General features: G+C 39.7%; 1 protein-coding gene and 1 long non-coding RNA gene across 2 annotated transcripts in view; both read left to right on the top strand.

The window, feature by feature from the left end:
• Positions 1-10,041, top strand: part of LOC112129354 (uncharacterized) — a 56,418-nt gene extending 46,377 nt beyond the window's left edge. The window contains exons 2-3 of the long non-coding RNA XR_002911747.2: positions 3,578-7,064; positions 9,623-10,041. This is a non-coding gene — a long non-coding RNA (uncharacterized LOC112129354). The remainder of the gene's footprint in view (positions 1-3,577; positions 7,065-9,622) is intronic.
• CDH13 (cadherin 13) overlaps positions 1-12,574 on the top strand; it is a gene marked incomplete at its 5' end in the record, with an annotated part of 1,173,335 nt that overhangs the window by 193,047 nt on the left and 967,714 nt on the right.

Genomic DNA, 12,574 nt, shown 5'->3' on the forward strand with positions numbered 1-12,574 from the left:
TTGGCAGAGTTACCCAAGAGGAGATGCCACTGGGCAGGAACTAGAGAGCACTCAAGGGGAGGGAGGCAAGTCTATCCTTTCTCCTTCTTTCTTCTTCAAAATGTATTGAATGCCTATGCTTTTCTAGGCAGTTTTTAGACACTTGGAATACATCAATGAATAAATAAGGCAAAGATCCCTATGCTTGTAGAACTGACATTCTAGCAGAAGAGACAACTAATATATAAATAAGTCACATAGTATTTTAGAAGGTGATATATGCAATGGGAATAGAAAGAGCAGAGCAGAATGAAGGCTAGATGGATGCTGGGGTCCTAGGTGGAGCAACTTGCTAGTGTTAAGATTTATCTGAGAAGTGGTTCCAAGAAACAGTGGCAGCAGTAGAGGAGAACACAGCAGTCAGATGAGCCAGGAGTGATCCTGGCTGTGCCATGCATATGTCGTTAATGTGAACACTAACCAGCATCTCTCAGTTCCTTCATCTTTAAAACAGGGATAAGGATATCTGCAATGTGGGGAAGTGGGAATGATTAAATATCATTTATTTGTTTATACTGCTCTTCTTTAAAATGACAGCATCACCACAAAGGAGTTGAAATAGTCAATAGTGTATGGAAAGCACCAAGCACAGAGACTGGCACACATTGGGTACTCAGTACACGTTCACGTTGGTACTCATAAAAGAACAGGAAGAGCTTGCATGTTGTGCCCTGATAATGCCTCAGACACTGTTCTAAATGCTTCATGGATATTAGCACATTTAATCCTTACAACCCTTTGGGGTAGGAACTAATTTATGTCCATTTTACAGATAATAAAACTGAGGCACAGAGAATTTAAGTAATCTCCCTACAGTTTTATAATTAGTTAATGATGGAGGCAGGATTTGAACACAGGCATCCCGCTTCTGGAACTGCACTGCAGTTATTTTCAGAGCCCAGGCTATGGAAAGAAACCATTCATTTATTCATAGAACATAGTTTTATTGATTATCTGCTACATGACAGGTCTGTGATCAGCACTAAGGCTATAGAAATGAAAGACATAGACAGGGTTCCTACCCCAAAACATTCTTGATGTGAACGTGAGACTCACACTATAACCACCCTAAGGATTTTGGTCTGAAAAGACATTCTTTATTAAGGATTATACATTTATGCCCTGGATTTCCTGGATCTGGCCCTGAATGTAAATATTCCATTTTCTTATTGGAGTATAACCAATGTTTGGCTGCAAAAAATGTGGTAGATTATTTTCATTCATATGAATATGCCTGCCCTTTCTCTGGTGGAGTCTGTCCTGGTAAGTCTATGGGACCTGCCTCTACCAATGAGGGGTGAGCTTGGTGACTTTTAACAATGATCTCCTCATTAGATGAGGCCATCAGTTACAGCGGAAATGATCATTATTGGAAAGCTGGAGACCAGCTGCTGTCAGAGAGGGATGGGCTCCTGTGGAAGGTTGCAAACTGATGACTACTTAATCCTTGAACTTCAGCAGCAACAATATTAGCTGAAGGTCTGTAATGCATTCACAGTTCTCATCTGACATTTTCCCCACATCATTATTTTTCTGGTTTTACTTTTAAATTCCCTATAGGACCATTGACATGAAATTCTGAGGGGGAATTTGGAACATTAATGACTGTTTAAGGCAAATGAGTAAGTGTTCTTTCCAAGAGGAAATTACCTTTATAATATTGGCATAAGGCTATTTTTAAAATTTATACTAATGAGACGATTCGAGGCAGATGACTGAATTTCCCAGGCTTGAAGTTGGCCCATGCCCCTTGGTGAATTCAGCCTTAGGGTGAGCTCTGTGGGGCCTTGCAAGTCTGGCTCTAGATGCAAGAGATCTGCCCTATCCACATTCCTTCTTTCCATAATTGGTTAGAGCCTTGACCATTCAAGCCTGGGCTTGGATGCTGGGCTTACAAGAGGCACAGACAGTCATGGAGCTTGCTGACTACAAGGGAAGAAAGCCTTTATCAAATAACACTACTTATGGATGTCTCAACTACAAACATGAATCAATGACTTGAAAGAAGGAGAATAATATTCCCTGACCTTAAAAAAAAAAGGACTATGACCCTGTTATGGACTGGGTATGGTCGTTGAGGGCTCCCCTAAAAATAAATACTTGCTCTGAACCTCAAATGAAGTGTAGGATTCAGAAAGGCGAGGGGCCAGGTGAAAGAAAATGGTTTCAGGAGGAGGGAAGAACAAGGGCTTGAAGGAATGTGTGGTCCCCTTGGACCATCTGTGCTTCCTAATCCTGGGGATTGCACCTCCAGTGATATAAGAATGTGTGGCAAAGGGAACCATGTTCCTCACTGACTTTGTTCCCATCCATGGAACCGAAAGGGTCTTCCTTAGTGATGCCTATGGCTAATCGGTATTGGGTTCTTACTACAGGATAGGCCTTGCTGCAAGGACTTTGTGTGAATTAAGTTATTTGACCTTGACAGACATTTGCCTCACCCCATTGAAACAAGCGACATTAACAGCAATCAAAAGATTACCCGGGACACAAGGCTATGTAATACAGCAATATATGCAATATAAAAAAATAAATAAAACTTGAATCCTTCCAAATGTCTATCAAAAGAACACAGGTTGAATAAACAATGGAATGTCTACACAAATGAGTACTGTGCAGCTCTAAAAGGGAATGAGGAATATGGCTATAGGCTATTTGGGATAATGTTCGGATATATTTTTAAGGCGGAAAAAGTAAGATGGAGAAAATTGTGTGTTGTATTACTGCCTGTCTTTGGGGGGATACACATTTATATACAAATTTACTTTTTTAAAAAATAAAAGGTTAAATCATTTTTTTAAAAAAAATAGTTACCGTTCCAGTTATCTTTTCTTTTTTGTATAAACAAGGTCTCATTCTGTCGCTCAGACTGGAGTTCAGTGGTGCGATCAAAGCTCACTGTAACCTTCACCTTCTGCTCAAGAGATCCTCCTGCCTTAGCCTTCTGAATAGCTGAGACTACAGGTGTGCACCACCACACCTGGCTAATTTTTAATTTTTCTGTAGAAATTGGGTCTGCCTATGTTACCCAGGTTAGTCTTGAACTTCTGGGCTCAAGCCATCCTCCCACCTTGGCCTCCCAAAATGCTGAGATTATAGGCATGAGCCGCCATGCCCAGTCTATCTACTTATTTTGAAGCAAATTCGCGCCTTAAAATGTCAACACCATTTTATTATTGTCTCTCACGGTGTAGGGATTGTCTGGGCTCTGCTAGGTGGATCTCAGGGTTTCTCATGGGCTTGCAGTCAGTGGCTGAGGCTGGAGTCATCTGGAAGTGCGCTCACTCATAGACCTGGGTGTGGATCTGAGAGACAAACCTCTGAGGGTTGAGGCTGGAACTGCTAAGGCTGCCTTGACATCTCTCTATGGTCTCTCCAGCATGGAGGCTTACAGGTAGCTGTATGTTTTACAAGTTGGCCTGTGGCTCCAAAGATGCCTATTCCGAGAGAGAGGCTGGGCAAGCTGTACTATCTTTTATGAATTAGTCTCAGAAGCCATATGGTGTCACCTTTGCCACATTTCTTTTTTTCTTGGCAGATATAAGGCCCACCCAGGTTCAAGAAAGGTGGGGAAGCAGGAGACAGGGATGGACTTTACATCCTAGTGAGGAAATGATAAGGTCTGGAAGAGGAGGTATGGCAAAAAATATTGCTGTGGCCATTACTGGAATATATAACCTGATGCAGTTACCTAAAGTGAAAAGCATGAAATAAGGCTGAAGAGATCGGGAAAAAAAATCACTTTTTTAAAAAATTGTTTCATAAATTTGAAAACAAAATGAAATAAAAAGGCTATTCTAAAATTCAAAAGTCAGAGAAACAATTGAACCTAAGTGTGTACTCAACATGATGGCATAGCCACTTGAGAGGAACTACCCCTAGTTATTTTAAAACACAGATATTTGACTCTGTCCATTAAAGACAATTGAAAACCAAAAACCAAAACAACTGCAAAGGGAAATCTTAAAGTATTTTCAATAATACTGCTTTTGGAGGGAGTGTTGGTATATTTATCGATATATAAAATATAGTATAATATTCATATTGTGTGTGTTGAAAGATAAATGTGTATGTTAATTTGGAGAACTAGAATATTGAAGTATGGGAGGAAGAAGATACAGATATAAGACCAGTGAGATTAATTTAAAATGCTAGAGGATTGGAAGTGGGATTATATATATGAATTTATTAGGTGTTTTATCTTAAAAATTCATGTATTCTCTTTCTACTAAAAAGGCCTAGAAACAGTGACCAACCCAATAGCAATAAACTTCCTTAGCAAATAGATTATGGTCACTAGTAATCATTTTCTAGCAAAAGAAACCAAGCTCTCTTGAGAAAATGATTGAGTTTATATTTGAGGCAGGAAATAAACAAGAAGAATCTGCAAAATATTGTCATACCAAGAAGCAGAGAGGCTATGAGATTTCATTAGGGTCATGTCGTTTAAAGAAGCCAGAACCAGTAGCTCAAAGATGAGATAATTTGAGCCTAAAAACAAAATAAGTAATTTCAATGGGTTTAAATACACTAAATCTGTTTAAATACATGAGTTCATAATGATAGGGGTAAAACGAAATTATTTATAGGTTACCTTACAAAGATGATAGAGACCATCTCATTATTTGAGAAATGGAAAGGAAAAAAAACATAAACACTTATCCTGCCTTTGTTTTCAGAATTCCATGTAGAAATAATTAACTAGTTGATGAAGAGCATTTCTCTTTCTAGGTAATAAGCAATGAAAAAATGACAGAATTAGAATATAATGAATTTGCAATTCTTACTAAATTAATCTATCTAGGCAATAACCATTGATAAAAAGAAAGACCACCTGACATTTGTATCTCCTGAAGTAAGTTCACAACACCACCTAGTCTTGAGCAAAAAATACTGCACCTGAATCTGATCCAGCCTCCAGGATATATCTATTTATAGGAAACACAGTGGACAGGCGAACATGTTAAATGATACCACAGAGATGCAATCTGCAAACTTCCACTGTGGAAACAATCCAAATGATTCAACACAATGTTACAAAGACAAAAGAATTATATATGAACAGGAGGTTGGATGAATTAAAAAACATAAGAGATGTATCAATCATCATTTTTGGTTCTAATTTGGATTCTGATTTAAAAATAGACTGCAAAAAATTTGTTAGAATAATATGAACAAAGACTAGGTGTTTGCTGCCATTTAGAAATGCTCATTAGTTTTTGTTCAGTTATGATAATGCATGGTGCTTCTGTTAAAAAATACTTTCAATCTTTTACAGATACCTTCTAAATATTTATAGATGAAATCATATGATATCTAGAATTTTCTTTAAGACAGTCTGTGGAAGAGGTGAGTGGATGGGTGCTCAGGTGAGCTAATTAATGGTAGCCGTGAGTTTAATATTGAGGTTGAGTGATGGATAGAGAGAAGTTCATCATATGATTCTCTCCACTTTGATGTTTTCTTGAACTCTCCAATACTAAAAATTTAGCCAAAAAAATTAACAGGGACTAAGAACTTTCTGCTTTTTCCAAGGGCTTTCTATCCATGGTTTTAAGAAAATGGTCAGACAGCACAGGCGTGTTTTATCTTAGTCCTTCCAAAGCAGTAAGGTGCACCCACTTCTCAGCCACCCTCCCCGACTTTGTTTGTTTTCACAACTGAATTCACCAGGAAAATACCAGGAGTCTGCTTTGTATTGTGCCATCTTTTAAACAATGCCTCACTTTCTAGTAGCAAAGTACCTCATTCTTTTTCTTGATGCTTCAAAAAAACAAAATGAAACAAGAACTTCTCATTAGCTGAAAGTGTTTTTATCTAGTGAGAACTGAAATCTTCTTGGCCTATTTCCTCTTAGATCTAAACAATATTAACTTTTTTTTTTCTTCAAACAGTCTCCCTCTGTTGCCCAGGCTGGAGTGACTGCAGTGGCACGATCTTGGCTCACTGCAACCTCCACCTCCTGGGTTCAGGCAATTCTCCTGCCTCAGCCTCCCAAATACCTGGGATTACAAGCATGCACCACCATGCCCGGCTAATTTTTTGTGTTATTAGTAGAGATGGGGATTCACCATGTTGGCCAGGATGGTCTCAATTTCCTGACCTCAGGTGATCCACCTGCCTCAGCCTCCCAAAGAGCGGGGATTACAGGCACAAGCCACTGTGCCCAGCCTTAACAATTTTTTTTTTGTTTTTGAGACGAACTGTCACTCTGTCACCAGGCTGGAGTGCAGTGGTGCAATCTTGGCTCACTGCAACCTCTGCCTCCCGGGTTCAAGTGATTCCCCTGCCTCAGCCTCCCAAGTAGCTGGGACTACAGGTGTGCCCCACCACACTGAGCTAATTTTTTATATTTTTTAATAGAGTCGGGGTTTCACGATGTTGGCCAGGATGGTCTCTATCTCCTGACCTCATGATCTGCCCACGTCACCCTCCCAAAGTGCTGGAATTACAGGCTTGAGCCACCGCGTCTGGCCCAACAAATATTTTTAAGATGCATTGTCTACTAACAGAGAGATGCCTCTGATTCTGAAGTACTTTGCGATAAACAGCCACACAATAGCCAAATGAAATCTTGAAATCAGAGGGTTGCTTTCTCATGAAGTTAGATTGCTTGAGAATTGCAGTGGCTTCTATATGGCAGGTGCTTAAATTGTCCAAGTTGAAATTCTAATTATCATAAAGAGTAGGGATGAGGGCATGAAATGGTTGTGTGTTTTTTATTTCCTACATACAATATCGAATTCAATCCCAAACTTGAAGCATTGATGAAATTGAAACATGTTGGTAATTTTAAATCGTGCAGTTTTGTACATGATCAGAATCCTAATCATTATTAAAATAGGTGTTTCTATTATATGCATATGTATAAAAAGTCCTCCAAAATGTTAAATTACCTTGCTCATCTCAGGAATAGAGTCCCAGTCACTTCCAGATTGAAGCACTTATGGGGGGAAAAGGCATAGTGCTCCAGTAATTTTAAATTGCTTTGTACAATGAAGAGTGCCTGTAAATTACTGAATGTAGTAATTTGTTCCATAAGCTTTTTTGATTTGTAAGTAACTTAGTGGATTTGCTGGTGAAACAGTTTGGCAGGTTCCTCAGATAATTTAGAGATATTGAGCATACACATCTAAATGTGATTAAAATGTGGTATTAGCAGACATTGACCACAGGAAGGGTGAGGCAGGTTTTCAAGTTACAGCAGCTAGAGAAGCTGAGAAAGACTACAGTCGACTCTCAGGGGACTTGGGAAAGGTACTAAGAATGCACAATTGAGCTAATTACAGGAAAATGCCACATGGCTGGCTTTGGAAGGATTCATCCAGCCCCTGGCGTGTTTTGCTTATCCTCTGCCTGATGATAAAATAGGGGTTATTTCTATCAGTGGACACATTTGGCCCATATCTTATTCAGGCAACACAGCCTTAGCCTTGTTCTGCTAGTGCTAATTATTTTTTTAAAAAAATAATACCGTTAATATAGCAAAATGTAGTTGTTGGACTCTTAGAAAAGGGTAAAGTTTCGGTTTGTAATTTTCCAGGCAGAGAGATAGTGGCATAAGCATCGTGTGAACTCCCTTCTAATAGGATGTCTTCATCTTTACTATTTTGCATAATAATGTATTGTTTGGCCACAAGAGGGCTTTAGGTACTGGATCTGGAGGCGTTGGGTGTCTTTAAGGTATGAAGGGGTCAAGCAAATGTCTGCCACTCAAAGGGTGAGGGAGGTGGAGCCGGAGGTTCTGAACAAAGAACGTCACCAAATGATGGGGAGAGGCTGTGTGATGAATTTCATGATGCAGTGATGATGTGAGTCTTGGGCTCTGTAAGTGAGGGTGGATAGAAGAGTAGGTTCCGCCCTTTTTAGGAGTATACTGTGGACTAGAGTCAATCTGTAGGCAAAGGTAGGCTAACTTCCTACTGGGCAACGTCTGAGCCCTTTCATCTTTGACCTCAAGAAAGTCACTATTGTTGGTAAAGTGAGGAAGGACATGGAACCTGTGGGGAGAATCTGACCTAAAATGGCTTCATAAAGATTCTCAGCATGAATGCCCTTTTTTACTTGATGAAAATAGACCCAACAATAGTTGGGTTATTTGAGCAGAACAATAATGGTAAAGGGAAAATAGTAGTGAGATTTATGGTGTAGGATGGTCAGATGTGGTATGAGTATGACATGGAGCCAGAAGTGCCTGGTCATTCACTGATTTGTCACACTAATGGAGTTAGAATACTCTACCTTGCAAGGCAGAGTAGGAGTAGAGTATCCAATCATCCTGGTTTGCCCAATTCTGCCCCACTTTTGACACAGAGAGTCTCACACTCCAGGAAACCTCTCAGTTCTAGACAAACAGAGACAGTTGGTCATCCTATTATGAGAGGTTAGAGAGGAAGCACTTTCTGGATGGGTTGAGTCTGATAGGCTCTGTTGTATTTGATTAGACAGGTTTCTATGAGATCAAGGTTTTCAGTACCATCACAGAACCATTTCTGGAGCTATGTTGAGGAAGAGAGGGCAAGGGTTAGAGAAAAGTTTGGGCCGCAACATTGCCTCTGCCATGAAGACTCTTTACGTCCGTTTCACACACAGTCAGCCCTTCGTATCCACAGGCTCCACGTCTGTGGATTCAATGAACTATGGATCAAAAATGTCCTCTGGCAGGGTGTGGTGGCTCACGCCTGTAATCCCAACACTTTGGGAGGCCAAGGCAAACAGATGACTTGAAGCCAGGAGTTCGATACCAGCCTGGCCAACATAGTGAAACCCCAATTCACTAAAAATAGAAAACTCAGGTAGGAGTGGTGGCGGGCACCTGTAATCCCACCTAATCCCAGCTACTCAGGCGGCTGAGGCATGAGAATTGCTTGATTCCGGGAGGCAGAGTTTGCATTGAGATCACACCACTGCACTCCAGGCACTCCAGCCTGGGTAACAGAACGAGGGTCTGTCTAAAATAAAAATAAAAATATATGTGTGTGTGCGTGTGTGTGTGTGTGTGTGTGTATACACACACACACACATTCAAAGGAAAAAATAATGCAATAAAAATAATACAAATAAAAAATACAGTACAACTATTTTCATAACATTTACATTGTATTAGGCATTATAAGTAATCTAGAAATAATTTAAAGTATACAGGAGGCTATGTATAGGTTATATGCGAATACTATGCCATTTTACATAGGGTATTTTGGTATTTGAGAAAAATCCTGGAATCAGTCCCTCACAGATACCAAGGGACAACTGTGCTAAACTTTTAGATAAAGTTTCATAGACCAGAGACTTCCACAGTGAGCACAAGATTGGATACCTGAGGCTAGAGCAATGGGCTTTAGAAAAAAGGTAGAGACATGGAATTCATGGATATGAAACAATACATTGTCCAGAAGTGAGGGTGGTCCATGGAGACTGGTTGGAGTGGGGTGGGAGAACCTTTTCTTCATCAGAGTCAAGTCATTCTGGATTGGCAATATATACACATGAGTAGACTGGAGAGACTGAGGAGGCACAAGTCGAGGAGGAACACATCTTTTATTTTGACTTAATTTTCTTTTTATCCCCTCTCCTTCTGCCTCAGGGCTCTTCTCCGTGTGGATCACATTAAGGGAGCGTATAACCTTTCATACCGTCTGACTAGGATGATGGATGTGGAAATACACACTTTGGGAGCCCTGTCTGCTTCCCTGTTAAGCCATTGACTGTTGTATACTCTTGGGCTTGAAACACCTTCCAGGCTGGAGGGGCCAGTATTGCATTTACTTTTATCCCATTTCTGTTTTCACAGCTACCCAAGAGGAAATAATTTGATTTGGGGCTGCAGGGGGTAGGGTGGAAAAGTGCAGTCGGAAGATAGAGAAAATCAGCAAGAAGATTACTGAAAGGGAAAGAGGGGGGAAACCAACCAGCTACATATTTCCTGCAACATGAGTTAATGAAATTCCGTTCCTTCTTACACAGCTGTATTCGGTTTGTTTTACATTGTTTGGTATGTAAAAGGATTTGGCTTTGCGTTACAGAACTAATTGCTTACTAGATATTACATGGATATCAAAATACTTTATAAATATTAATTAATCTTCACCTAATTCCCTGGCAAGCACAAATAACCAGTGGCATATTTATTGAATGTGTAAGCAATAATCTGATTCTTAAAGATTTGTTTTCTCTGCTGAAGCTTTCTCATCATTTCCATTTGTCAAAATGCCTCATCTCCTTTGAGGACCATATCAGATGGTACTTCCATAACAATTGTTAGGAAAATAATAATAAAGATGATGTTTAGAGTACCCAACATTATTATTTGCTGAACTTTCTTCATTTGCCAAGCTCCTGAGTAAACATTTCGTAGACATATCTCATTTAATCCTACAGCAGTCCTACAAAAAAATGTTATTGTTACTACTTTTTTTTCCTCCAGATGAGGGAGCAAAGTTTCTGAGAGCTGAATGGTGGGTGGCAGGGCTGGGATCCATAGCCCATTCTGTCTGCATGTGAAACTTGTAATAAAAGCCACTATCTTGCACCTTTTCTGATTCACACTATAGGGAGGACACTTGGTACTTATTGATAACTCCATTCATTTATCCATTCAAAAATATATGTTTGAATGCAAGTACTATGAGAGGTACTGTGCTAGGCTCTGTTATGACATACCTGGTGTTGACTCTTGAGTAGGGATTACAGAGTTTAGCATCTTTTCTGTCCTGAGATTCATCATGGTCCTCATAGGCAGTGAACAGTGTTGTTGTCGCACTATGAAATGGGTATAGTGCCTGGCACAATGACCATTTCTTGAACAAATGGGGAGTGATACAGTGAAAGGAAAAAGAGGATCTACAATGTCGTTTGCTTGTAAATGGTGAGGGGTGGGAGCACTTAGAAGATGTAAGGATGTGCTCTCTTCTTTCCTAACACTCATCTTATATATAATGACATTAATTTGTGTTCTTACCTGCTCAATGTCTTCTCAGCTTGACATGCCATGATGGCATGGACAATGTCTGTTTCTTTTAGCACTTTATACCTGTATTGACACATGTTTGTCAAACAGACCAATTCCTTGCTCTATGCATAAAGGAAGGCCAGTAAAAATAGTCTTACATGCATATTACCATGAACATGAAAATAATCCCAACCTGGGCATAGCCTGGCTCTTGTCTGAAATGCACAGTACTTTTATGTGACAAGATATAGAATAAGTCATTGGAAGAAAAACTGTCCTATTACTATATTTTATATAAAAGTGTAGCTTGTGTTATAACGGGCCTGGTATACAGAGGGTGCTTAGCAGATCTTCCACAGAGCTGAAACTGAGCTGAAGCTATGGCCCCCTTCTCTGCTTGCTCTCCTTTATTCTCTAGAGCCCTGCTTCCCAATGTGTGGTCCATGGACCAAGCAGCTTCAGCATCACCTGAGCACTTGTCAGAAATGCAGCACCTAGGCCCTGCACCAGACCTGTTGACTAGGAATCTACATTTTCACAAGATTCCAGGTGATTTTCATACACAGTGGCATTTGACAAGCATTAATCTAGGGGCTTCTTTGCAGTCAGTGATGGTGATTTGCCAATCATTAGCATTTCAGAAACCCCAGACTGAAACCATACATTTATCCTTAGCTAGGTCGGTATCAAGCTTCTCTGCTTTCAGCCAGAATCCTAACAATTCAGCTTGGTTGATTATCTAAGAAGCTTCTATTTGATAATTATATATCTTTCATTTTTTTTAAAGTGCTGGGGGTTGGGAGATCCTGGGAAATGACATAACTATTGCTTAATAAATGCAGTTTGCTTGGAAGACCAAAATCTTTCAAGTAATGAGAAGCATCAAAGGAAACAACTCCAACAATGACACAAAGGTTTCCTGATAATAAAGGGGCTGAGGTGAGGACCCCAGCTGTGGACCACACTACCCAAAGAGAACCAACAACCAAATCAATACCCGACAAAATAACAATAATGTCCAGGTCATTTCACTTATGAGACAGAAGAGGAAGAAAGAAAACAAATTCTCAGATACAAATATTTCTGCTGCTCCACATTGTTCCATGGGGCCAGGATTGTGAAGTCAATCTTCCTAATGACTAATGGAATTTCTCACCTTTTGTTCAAATGACTTGGCCCCTTTGATTTTTAAATGACATCTAAGGGCAAAACAGACCCAAGACTTTGTGGAATGACTTTCCAGGAAGCAACCATATCTAGGTAAACCCATGCTCACAGGTTCCCTCTGTTAACAGTGAAATTATATCAAGGATGACCTTTTGAAAGAATAAAAGTCATTATCACATGGAATGTGGTAGCTATAAAAGATCAACACTTGGAAGCCAAAGCAAAGTCCCACATATGATATATTAATTAGAATAGAAGTTACACAAAACCTCGACCTTCTGTGTGACCCTTAATTACCTCTTCTTTAAAAGCAGAATGGAATATTTTATGTATGAAGATGTTACTGTTGACCCTAAATGCATTAAGAGTCAAGTAGACATTTTTCACATATTGAAAATAAAATTTGATTGAGTGCTTGCA

Source organism: Pongo abelii, chromosome 18, assembly GCF_028885655.2.
Source record: "Pongo abelii isolate AG06213 chromosome 18, NHGRI_mPonAbe1-v2.0_pri, whole genome shotgun sequence".
NCBI classification, from domain to species: domain Eukaryota; kingdom Metazoa; phylum Chordata; class Mammalia; order Primates; family Hominidae; genus Pongo; species Pongo abelii.